Genomic DNA, 13368 nt, shown 5'->3' on the forward strand with positions numbered 1-13368 from the left:
ACAAAGAACAAATATCCTTACAACTCTAGCCTTATCAACCATTGACATCTTGAATGCTAGTGAAAGGTTCTGAGGAAGGGTCACCGGACCCGAAACGTTAACTCTGTTTTTTTCCTTCACAGATGCTGCCAGACCTGCTGAGCTTTTCCAGCAACTTTGTTTTTGTTCTTGATCTTGAATGTTAGACCTGTTTTTTGGAAGCATTTCAGAACACTGTTGCTAACAGATTCTGGATAAACTTTGTTGAAAAGTGTTTCTTCAATATAACCTTTACAATTAGCATTCCTGTTTGAATTGCTGACAACATACAGCAAAAAAAAATGTTGTCAGGTCATCCTAATCACAAAAACAAATGTCAGCATCAGAAAAACATAGCACTTCAAACCGATATCCATCTGTTTTATTTCTACTCCTACAAATATGCTGTTTGTCTTAATGTAGTCATATTTGTGGGCAAAAGTTGCATAGTCGAAAGGGAAGGATTACTGATTGCATTTGCCACCAGTTATATGGCAATAGGGAGAACCAAATAGATGCTCAAAGGAATGGAGCAATGAAGTGAATTCTGTTCGAATATCCTTGAGGTGGCCAGACTTGCAGACCTATGCAATTACTTTTAGCACCTTGGAGTGACCCAAAATAGATGGCAATTCGAAATACAATTCAACTTTGGAGAAGAAATGAAATTAGTCTGACGAATCACAGTAGACTCTGTAAGGAGGCAGAGAACTAAATCCAATTCTTGCAAGAAACATGAATCTAAGGATACATTACTGCCTGGGATAAGAACATTACTGCAAACTCCTCCTGGAAAACAGAACATAATTGGAAATCCCTTTGAGAAATGACAGCACTGTCATACATCAGTGGAAAGAATTATAGTGTTGCATTAAATCCCTGTGAAAAGCAAAGTAATATTGCCGATCGACTCTGGAAAACCTTGGAGTTTTAAGGGTGTTTGTGTGGGAGAGAAACTGCTATACAAATCTTCCTGCAGCCTGAACAAAATGTGCATTAATGCTCTGATTTATAGCACTTAGCTGGTTTTTTACTCACATTGCTACTGTCCCCGTTTATTCCACAAGCTATAACTTTTCTCACCATTCTGGCACATGGCATTTATCAAAGGTCTCTTGATACAGTCCTACCCTAACCCTATCACAGTCCATGTAGAGCACATCAACAGCATTAGCGTCATCAACCTCTTCAAAAAACTCCAGCAATTAGGATTTTAATTTATGTTATGCCCTGTAATTTTCCCAATTAACCCATACTTGTCCTTGTGACTTTAAATTCTATCTCAAATCAATATTGTTAGAAATTTGAGCATATAGTGTTAGTTGTAGAAAGGTGCAAGGAAACTTATGTGGAGCAAAATATCAGATAGGAACACTTGGGGGACGTGATGGTGTAGACTGGATGAGCAATCCTAGATTCCAGGGTAATTTTCTGGGAACATGGCTCCATGTCCTACCATGTTAGATGGTGAAAGTTGAAATCAGTAGAAAAACAAACTAGAATGAAAAAAGTTGACCTAATGGCGATCATGTAACCAATCTTGACTGTTGTTTACAAAAGGAAAAAGCCATTTGGATCATTGATGCCATTCAGGAAAGGAAATCTGTCACTCTTATCTGGTGACTGATTCTTAACTGATTCCTGAGCAACAATGTGTGGAATTGTCTTGGGGCTTGAACAATGTTCACTATGGTGAGATTTTTGGGAAAATCATGCAAAACATCTGGCGTCCCCATCTTGACATCGAGAGCAACTTTTTGCACCTTTTTGGCCTTTACCAGGCAGTGAGACAGGTTTCTCATTGGGCAGCAGCACATTACCATTTAAGGGGGTTGTAGTTTTAAAACACCTTATTAATGGCACAACTCACATCACTAATAATCAGCTTCCTACATTAACAAATGTGCCGAACAAGCTGGATGTTGATAATTCTCAACATGGATGTCTGTGCGAGTACCTGCCAACTTCAGCTCACCACTGGCTGTGAGGAGCCTCCAAATTGCTGAGAAACAAACAGAATCTCAGGGCACGATCCATGGACACCAGCTGCATGGACCCCCTCACCCATGAACATTAGCTCTCCGAACCACTTGCATAATGAGACAGTGCTGCATTGCAGGCCCCACAGCAACTAACATTGAGAGGATGCTACAGGGCCACTTTGCAGCAGAACTCACTGCACACCATGCACCTGTTTATCTTGTTTCCACAAGATGCAGCATCTTCTCACCATAGCCATCAATTCATGGTGAATTTAGTACGGACTTCATGTTAGGCATCATCCCATAGACACATTCAAGGCTACCCAGACACTCAAATAGACATAGATAGTACATAGAACATAGAACATAGAACATTACAGCGCAGTACAGGCCCTTTGGCCCTCAATGTTGCGCCGACCTGTGAAACCAATCTGAAGCCTATCTAACCTACACTATTCCATTATCATCCATATGTTTATCCAATGACCATTTAAGTGCCCTTAAAGTTGGCAAGTCTACTACTTTTGCAGGCAGGGCATTCCACGCCCTTACTACTCTCTGAGTAAAGAACCTACCTCTGACATCTGGCCTATATCTATCACCCTTCAATTTAAAGCTATGTCCCCTTGTGCTAGCCATCACCGTCCGAGGAAAAAGGCTCCCACTGTCCACCCTATCCAATCCTCTGATCATCTTGTATGTCTCTATTAAGTCACCTCTTAACCTTCTTCTCTCTAACGAAATCAATTTCATTTATAGAAGCCTGACACTTTACATATAGTATCCTCAAAAGGGTCTTTCTTTCCCTCAATGTCATCCAAGATTCTGCAGCTGGGGTAGAGGGACTCTGCTTGGCAGTGGAGCTTGTTGGCCCTGGAGGTGAAATCAGTCACCCTGGGGCACTTGTGTCTGGACTACTCAGACATGCTGAGGGTCTTCATGGCAAATTCCCTGATTCCCAACAGTACCTGCCTGGGGTTAAGCAGGTGCCTGGTCTCTAGCAGTCCTCCAATTGCCAGTAGCCTTGGTCAGCTGCAGAGCGTAGTAAGTGAAATGCTCTCCTGATCATGCTCCCAAACTTTGTAAGCATGAAATTCCCACTGAGGTGGCTCTACCTGAGGTGCATGAGGCAGCCTTGCTGATGCTTCCTCTGAGGTCTCTGTACTAGATTTTTCACTGCCAAGTTTGTGGACATCATGTCGATGCTTGCAAGACACAAGGGAGAGAATGCATGGAAGCCATTGGTTAGAAGTGGTGTGTAATGAATGAGACTCTCAGCAGGGTTACTATGACAGGTGCAGTAGCGTGAAGATTAAGACTTCATTAGATGGCAGGACATGGATGTCTCAGCATTTCTGCGGGAGGGATCCAATCTTCTCCTGTGAAGGGCAGAATTTTCTCCCTATAGGTACTGAGGTGTCTAATGTCAGGCATCTCTCCACCCATCCAGACCTTTTCTGTCCTTTTTGCGTGCCATCTTCCGCTGGAATGAAAGAAAGGGTGGGATTGAGTCATCTGAAAGTGGGCGACATGGCTTCTAGTGCTGGTGCAGGTAGGGGAAGGATGGTGAGGTATCCTGGGCAAGAGAATAGACAGTAGCAGAGGCCATGCAAGGGTTAGTGGCTTGGAATGTTTGGTTGGGCAGTAAGAACTTTTAAATATGGCATGAACAGCAAGAAAGCTAGTCTTTTGGTGGATATGCATTGCATGCAGTGCTTTTCCAGGATCATCAGGTGGTAGAATGAGGCTAGAATCAGATGAAAGAGACAGCATAGAGGTGGTGTAAGTCGTTCATGAAATGAATTTGCTAAGGTATGGTAAGAAATTTCACTAGGCCTCATGGCAAGAAACCCTCTGATAAAACTTGATGTAACTGTCATTTAGCCAAAATAAAAGCACAAGATTTAGCCAAATGTAGCTCTATGCTTGAATGCCAGAACTGCAGTTCTAGGTTTCTACAAGGAACTTCATAATGAGGATGTGAAAAGAACAAATTAAAATGGATTATATATCCCCATTATTTGATATATCCAACATTCAGATTCCGTGATATTTTGATCAAATTGTTTTTGTATAAAGAAACACAAAAGCATACTTTTGTATAATACTTTTTGTATAATTATGATTCTATTCATTTCTTTTATCCCTTGCCTGGCAGTATGAATGGAAAGATTATTTTAATATATTTGAGCTCACAGCACAGAGCCTCAACTAGTAACCAGGCTATCTTAAAAAAATTGCAGTCCTAACATAAACAGTTCCTGTGCATGACCTACAGATCCCACAGATATAGATGCCAGCTGTTTGCTAATCGTACAGAAATCAAGCAAAATCTGTAAAAATAAAAACTAAACCTTGACTATATTGACTTTTCACGTCTGTTTGTCACTGGGACAATTGTTGCTTGTTGAGACATTCTGCAACAAACATATGAGTAAACTTTTAATTCTTAACTCACAACAGAAAACATAATTTATGGTACAGAGCGGCTTTAAATTTAGACAGAGCAAAAAAAGCTCATACATGGGTGTAAAAGAAAAATGTTTCTCTGTCTTATGAACACATTTTGTTGGAAGATAGATAGTTGTAATAACCTTCTCCAAGTCACCAATTGACAGGCATGACTGAGCACCTCACACATTGGTTTTCCTTAATGTAATTACAAGCATTATTTATTTATTTCATTTTACTGCAAAGCAAAGGGCGCTATTGGAAATTCTGTTACCAGATTATCCACCTTGTCTGCGAGAAGTGTTGAAGTGACAGCTGAAGAGAAAAGCAACTACAGGAAGACAGTTTAACGGGATAATTCAGACTATGATATATGATGGGAATCACATGGAAGGCCACTGGTGAATGTATTCATTTATTTAAAAGTATCTACTCGCTTTGTGCACAGGTTGACTCAAATGCAGAAAAGCAAATATTGGGCTTTCTATAATGGTTCTGTCCTTTTTACATTTGTCTTAATCAATGCTGGAAGTTTAGTGGGCTACTGTTAGGTAGTGAAACTGTTGAGATAAACAACTTTCCTGCAGTTTTTTCTTGATTACATTTGAAGATTGGGAAGAATTTACATAGAGCTTCCTTTAGGGAGATTTTTAAAGTGCATTAAATGCACAATAAGATGGGCTTGGATTATGAAAAGAAAAGATCAATGTCTTCACCAGGACCATATAAGATTGGCAAATCTTTAATACTTTTGCAACTAAGGAAGCCGAGAAGATGCAAAAGCCTTGAACACAAATAAACTGGAGAAATGCAGGACCACAACTGAGTGTGCAGTCTCAAAGTGTTGATATTGGAAACCAGAACTGTTGAATGCACCTGTATAGGATGGGCCAAAGGGATAAAAGTTAATGATGACAATCAATAGCTGGATGAATAAATAGATTGTACTGGATGGGCTGAAGAGATGAAATTGTTGATGATACTCAACAAGCTGCATGAACTTGAATGAGTCCTGTGAACATTCCTTTATGAGCCGAAGACGACACCTGCAGCTTGTTTTCCCATCCTGTGTTTTCTGAACCAGCCAGGTTTGTCTTTCTGTATCTGCTTTCTTTGTGCTGGCTGTTTGTTACACTGTATAAGAGAGTTTTTTCCAGGACAAAGGACTTTGCCTCGGCTCAGAATCGTGAACGGTGTCAGGAATGAATCAAAGCCTCCAGACCAGCCATCGATCGAGGGCCCCACAACGGGCAGAGGGACGTGAGACTTATTGCTTTTTCCCTTTTCTCTTCCATTTATTATTACCACAATAATCATTTATTATTACTTAATAAACATTCATGTTGAAGCAAATTGCTGTTAAACGAGCCTTCTCTTAATTATGTTTCCCCAAATCTGTAAAGAACTGCTTGGATACATGCTGCGATCCAAGACATTTTTGGCGACGAGGAGGGGATTCGGGAAAATAATTAAGAGACAGGAAAGGCAACCTGATGCTTCGCAAGCCTTCCGTATTCCAGGATGGAATGTGGCAGACTCTGGATTCTGGTCCATAGCTAACTTGTTAGCACATTTAGGACCCCCACAAGAATGGGGGATGGTTATAACTGGAAAATCAGAGGAAGGAGAGTTATTCATACAGGCTGCCGTACACGAGCGCTGCGGGAAGCAGGCTTCCCCAGAAGCAAGGACAGGGTGTCGCAAATGGGATGGATATTGTTAACAGCTTTGCGTCCTTCATGTAGGGAGTTAGAAGAGTTCCAGGCCAAAAACAGGCAGCTTGAGGCTGCATTGACAGCAGTAGAACAGCGTAATGTTATCCTAACAAAAGCAGTTGAGTCAGCAGAGGAAAGAGCCAAGAATGCAGAGGAGAAACAGAAACACAAGTATGCTGTCTGGCAACAGTGCAACAGAAAAAGAGAGCAAAATGGCGCAATTAGAAAGTTGACCCAGCCAAAGTATGCACGTTATTACCTTCACAAAGGGACCCCGACGATAGGGACGGGGACATTTTGGTACACATCTGATTCAGAGTCTGAATGGATGGACGGGGAATGGGATGCTCCACTTCCAGAGCCATTCTCAGAGAAGGGACTAATAGCATGACCCCTAATAACGAATAAGGTTAAACAGAGAGGAGGACAGAACCCACAAAATTTGAGAATAGTGAGAGATTACTCTATTACCCGAATTGCAGGATTTGGGGCCACGCTGTAAGCAGAAGTTGGTTGAACCCTTGGCCTCCTGGCTGATGTGGTCATGGGACCAGGGTGCTGCCCACATTATGCTGAGTGCCACAGAGCGAGGGAACCTGGAAGCACTAGGTGGTGAGCCACATGTGAATAGTGTCTTTAGAAACATAGGGCAAACTGAATCATTGTGGAATGCACAGACACTAGCAGTAAGAAACAAATACTCTTCCCCAATCAACTGGGAAGGTGATGTTGAAAAATGGAAGAGCATACCAGAAGGTATGAAACGTTTGAGGGATTTAGCTATGCAAGCAGGTTTGTATTCTCTACACTTACAGGTGCCATGTACAATATGTGGAGAATGCACTGCTCTCTGAAGAATAAGGAAATAAGAGAGATCAAATCAGATATGGAGGGAGGAAAAGAAAACCAACAGAAGACAGGGTTTACACTCCATCCCAACACAGAAAATGTTGAAAACATGATAATACATAAGGAAGCTAAAACTGTTCCAAATCAGAATTTATTCATTAAAGATGTGTTTGCCTTTCCTACTGACAAGCAATGACCCACTGCAAATAGGCAGATTCCACAAAGCGTCCACATTTTATGAAAGAAGTTGTGATTTCCAATGCTCGATGTGATCAGTCAGTTAATGTATCCTCAACCTTTGCAATCAATCCAATTTCACCTTTATTTTCAGATTCAGTTAAAAGTCATATTACTGCTATGAAATAAGGTGATTGCATCTCACATAATTTATGTGCCTCAAATCTGCCTACAATATCTACTGTATCCTCTCCAGTTACTGAAACAGTATTTAATGATGCAGTCAGAACCTTCACCTTGCTTTCACACAGATTGCTTCAATATCAAACCCAATACCAACCTGTTTGGCCCTGACAAGAAATTCAAACCCATTGTGCAGAAGCCTGTACAGAAAGATAAGTGCTTACACAGTTCTCTAATGGAAGATATCCAATCAGGGCAAAACAAAGAATGGATTAGAAAGATTTCTGATACAAATTAAATGGTACCTTTAAAAAAAAAGATTAGTTTATTGCATCAGAGAATAAACACTCTGCACTTTCGGCATCAAGTGGAGCACACAGTGGAATTACAAAACTGAAAAAGACAACTTCTGCAGTATCGAAAGAGCTACAGGATATAAGGGACTATTCTCAAACAAGACCATCAGCCACTGTATCTTGTACTCCTCCTCTAGAATTTCCAAAAACTGAGAAGTTCACTACCAAATCTGTTGCGAATGTAGAAGAGGCATGAACTGCATTATTAGAAGTGATTCAATCTGGCACCTTTACAGTTCACTTAAGAAAGGTCTCCATTCCGAGAAATACAGTGCAAATCAATGGAAGGCCACATTCTGTACAAAAATCAAGCTGCCCAAGCCCATACATTTCTTAATGAGCAATGTTGGAAATAATCGCACAATGACCTTAAAATGCCATTCAGAATACTTTCAAGAATACAGAAGATGTGCTAACCTTTTGTGGTCTGGTTTGAATGCACCCTTGTTTGTTGGCTGCTAAATGTCCTCTTGTACAATTTGTGTCTTTTGTTCCCTGGAGCTTGAGACCTGGGGATACTTTAATGTTTTATTTTGCATTTTGAGAATGTCTAGTGATTTGAAAATGTGTTCTGTGCCTGTATCTATGTGGAGCATGTATGGATAATGTCATGTCCTTTTAAGAAACCATCAGTGGTTATGTAAAGCAAAAATCTGCAACAAATTATTGATCTAGAATTTGTATCTTAAAGCACGGTAAAAATTCATTTCTTGAAATTGGTCATAGGTGAATAAAATTAATTGGGAACTAAGTACAGCCAAAACGAGTCTTGGGTAGATTTTAACCCCAGAAATTACCATGTTTGGAATTTCTTTTTTTATGGCCAGAGTGAACTTCCAAATACTGTTTTGATGCAAGAAGGAATCTTTAATTCCGGATGATATAATCAACTCATTGTTAATATCCAACTGATAGGGACATTGGAATGTTGAAAATGCAACTCTCTGTGTTTGAGGAGTTTAGTAAAGGCAAATTTGACAAAGGGGTGGGCTTTTCCTTCCATTAAGAAGGAGGAGAAGAGACAGATGACCTAATTACATGCAGGACATTATGCCCCACCATCTTTTTGAATCCAGAGTAGATTAATACTAATTAGCCATTCTGCTCGACATGGAATGAATGGAGCTTGTTTGTTTCTTTTAGAAATTGAAGACACTGAAGGCTGAATCTATTTGCATAATTTCAATGTCGCATTCATCAATAACACATTTCAGTGTTGGGGACGTGCTGTGAAAATATTAATTGTAGTGAATATCAGGAATCTCAAAACCATTGAGCCTGGGTACACTTAAGCATGTCATGACAAAAACTACGTTAAGACTCACATGCCCTGGTATTCTAAAACATTTAAATGGAATAGTTGCCTGAAAATTTAAAGGGATTCTGGGAAATGATACAGTGCGCACACACACAGTCTCAACAATTTCAATGCATGAAAATAGTTAGTAACTTCAAGGGAGTAAACAGAATATTGAATTTGGACAAATTTACAAAAGGACATGTCAAATATCTAGAATGAATCATCAAGTAATATTAAAAAAAAGTGGGTCATCTTAGAGAAAGAACAAAGTATGTTGTGCAGCGTTTTAAAACATTATAAGATTATGTTCCATGGACTATAAATCTCTACAGATCTCTAGAATTAGATATGGTGGTAATAGTTGAGTTGCAAAATTGGATGAGATAAAGTAATTAAAGGTGGAGACTGGTGGCAGAAGACAAAAACAAAGTAGAATAATGGATTGAGACAGCAATTCAGGTTAAAATGTTACAGCGGTGAAAAGGAGGTTTAGATGAGAGCATAAAACTGATAGTTTTCTGTTGGTGATGTCTGTGTCCTTGCCTTTCTTTTTAAGAAAGACTGAATTGGTGATCGAGCCACTACCCAAGACATCAGGAACATACGTGGAGAGATAAGTGAAACATCATAGATCATTTGATAAGATCATGTGGGAGTCAAGAATTCATGACATGGTCTTGGTATACCGATGTAAGTGTGCAAAAATGAGTGTTGCCTCAGAGGTAACAAACATGAGATGGTAAAAATCATGCAGTGAAGAACAGGTCTCAGACATGTATACCTACTTGATGAAAGAATTATTCTGGCTTGGAATAGCATGAAAGCATAATCTAACCAATAAGACATTGACACAAAGTGCATAGAGAAACTGACTTTAAAACAATGAAAATAGTATTAGTGAAAGGGATGTAAAAAGAATTACAATCAAAATAAAAAGTGTGTTTGGCTGTTGTGTCAAAATGTTACAGAAATGAAAGAATATAGACACTGGGAGGAGTAATAGTAAATTGAGTGAAAGGGCCCATTGGATGACATACAGATACCCCATCTTGAGCATTTGTATGACGAAACCAGTAGGTAAAATTGTAATGTGTTAGGACAGTTAGTGAATATGAAAGAAGGCTGAGCTGAGGCTGAGATGGTGTGGGAGTCTCAGGTAAGGGAACCCTGGGAAAAATAAAAGGCAGGAAGCATAAGTTGAAGGTAAAGCCTGTACTGTTTGATACTATGCATATTGTAGGTCAAAGGGGGTGCCTGCATTTGTAGCTAGTTACCACTCAATGATACAATCATTCATAAAATTGGCAAAGAAGGAAATGTATTGAAGAAGTATCCTCAAGAAGGAGACAGATGGAGAGAGCTGGAGAAATTTTGAGTCCATGTATGTTATTTTACAGTAATTGGGTGAGGTGATCTGTGGATAGGGGACTGAAGGATAAAAAAGATACAAACTAATGAACCCGAATCTGGAGTATATTGAAGTTTAGAGGTAATTATGTAAATGGATTAACTGAAAAAAAATGTCGATGACATTCTGGTTACCTCAGTCAGGTCACACGAAATGGTGGTTCCATCACGACCTTGACTGTACATCAGGGGTGAGATATTTATATTTAAGTGTTGGTCCCCAAAGGCTACTGCAATCATTAATTTGATGATACATCCTATTGTTGTATTCTTTGTATTAATGCTAGCTATTGGCTTTGTAGTTTAATCTTATAGTGTAGATTACATATTATTATTACATGTTCTTGCGCGGCTGTCGCTGATTTGCATCTGTATCTGCAACTGTAAAATGCGCTGTCAAATATCATCAGGGGTGGAACGTATAGGAAAGGCCGAAGGGCCAAAAGTTAATGGTGATATTCGACAGCTGCATGAGAAAATAGATTGTACAGGAGTGGCTGAAGGGATGAAATTGTTGATGATACTCAACAAGCTGCATGACCTTGATTGAGTCCTGTGAACATTCCTGAAGACGACACCTGCAGCTTGTTTTCCCATCCTGTGTTTTCTGTGCCAGCCAGCAGCTTTGTCTCTCTGTATCTGCTTTCTTTGTGCTCGCTGTTTGTTACACTGTATAAAAGAGAGACAGAGTTTTGTTCCTGGGCGCAGAACTTTGCATCAGTGCGGAATAGTGAACAGTGCCAAGAACGAACCTGGGCCTCCGGACCAGCCATTGGTCGAAGGGTCTCTGATGGACAGAAGGTCACGAGACTTGTTGCTTTTTCTCTTTACTCTTCCATTTATTATTACCACAATAATTATTTATTATTACTTAATAAACATTCATATTTGAGCAAATTGATGTTAGATCAGCCTTCTCTTAATGATATTTACCCAAATCTGACAAATCACCACTTGGATACACAATGTGATCCAAGACAGCATCATAGTGTGGAAACAAAATGTAGGGGATTAGGGTGTAAAAGTGTGGTGTACCGTATGCAAACCCTAGAACTGGAATTTGGCTGAAACTGTGAAAATGTTGCTCATGCAGGCGCCTTTTAGACCAAGGCTTTGGCGATCTGATCTAACATTTTGCTATGTGGTTCAGTATCACCTTTAGTTTTGTAATGCTTCTATGAAGTGCCTTGGTATACTTTGTTTCGTTGGAAGCGCAGTGTAAATATAAGTAATGTTGAGAAGAATGTAGCTTATAAGACCTTCCTCTAAGAGTGGAAGTTGCATTATTCTGTTTTGAAACATTCTATTTGCACGATCGTCAAAAGATATACTTGTGGCAAATATGATTGTTTAACTCATCAGCTGGATTCATACATTGCAGACACACAGTATTGAAACAAATATTCACTTGCATTACAGTGGCTGTCTGAATTTGCAGTCCAACATTCCACTTCATTAGGATGGAGACACTGGGTCTGCAAAGAGTCCACTAGAGACAATACACCCCGGAGGAATGTCCTGTGCCATTCACAAAGTATTATATTAGGCACCTGAGATTTAAATGTTGCTATTAGGGCATTAAGTCTAATCACCAAGAGTGCTGGCAAATCTCAACAAGTCTGGCATCATCTGTGGAGATACAAATAGAGTTAATGTTTCAAGTCCATTCTTCAGAACTCATGAGAGGTGGAAGAGTTGTTTTTATACTACAGGGAAAGGCAGGGAGGAGCAAGGGGGAACAAAATGGGAGGTCTGGTGATGTAAGTGTTCTGGGAGAGGTACAATTGATGTGTGATAAAGTTGGGGGCTCAGGTTAATGGTTAGTTAGGAGATAGATAAATTGTTAATAGTCTAATGTTTCCTGAGTAACTATTTACTGAACTGTGGAAGAATCTTCAGAATTCTTTAATTTAACTGAATACATTTGAAGGGTCCGGGCATAGGGAAATTGCTGAGCGGACTCTTTAATATCCTGGGAAATTCCCTGAAAGGCTGTTACTGTTGGGATTCTGCAGGTTCCCCATGAACAACTTCCATCTGCACTACAGAAATGATTCACTTTACTATCGGAAAAATGCAGACCTAGTTTTCATATTGTTTATGTATATATTAAATGAATAAAAAAAAACTACATGAACCTTCTTTGCATTAGGCCTTTGCATTAAACATGTCCTGATAGAAACTGTGGAATAGGTTTACTAAAATTGTAACTGGAGTCTATGAAAGCGAGATTAACCAAACTATTCCCTAGAATTTAGGGAGTGAACTGATAAGTTTTCAAGCTGTTAAGGGGAAATAGAATGGATTGTCAAAACGGTACCTGTTTGTTATAGGAAGTTGAGAATTGGGCATTTAGTGCATGAGTTAAAATTTTATAATGTCCACTTATCAGTAGCACTGTATGACTTCAGTCTTGTGTTATCCAACAACTCAAACAGGACTTCAGAGAAAGACTTATTAAAAATCTTAGGTTCACCAATCTGGTTCAAATGCTTTTCTGCTTTTACTTTGCCTTCAACTAATTTTGATTTCTTATGTGCAATGCAACATGAGACTGGGGACCATAAGGAGGTGCCAAGGAGCTGAAAGGTTTGAAGGTGGATAAATAACCTGGACCACATGGAATACACCCCAGAGTTCTGAAGGTGATAGTCATTGGATTGTGGAGACATTAATGGTAATCTTTCAGGAATCACTGGAGTCAGGAAGGGTCCCTGAGGTCTGGAAAATGGCTAATGTAACACCCCTGTTTAAGAAGGGAAGGGAGCAGAGGACAGGAAACCATAGATTGGCTAGCTGACCTTGGTCATTGGTAAGATTTAGAGTCCAGTGTTAAGGTTGAGATTGTGGAGTAGTTGGCAGTGTATGATAAAGCAGGGCCGAATCAACACGGCTTCTTTATGGGGAGGTCAGGTTCAACAAATCTGTTA

This window comes from Rhincodon typus, chromosome 19 (assembly GCF_021869965.1).
Source record: "Rhincodon typus isolate 14 chromosome 19, sRhiTyp1.1, whole genome shotgun sequence".
NCBI classification, from domain to species: domain Eukaryota; kingdom Metazoa; phylum Chordata; class Chondrichthyes; order Orectolobiformes; family Rhincodontidae; genus Rhincodon; species Rhincodon typus.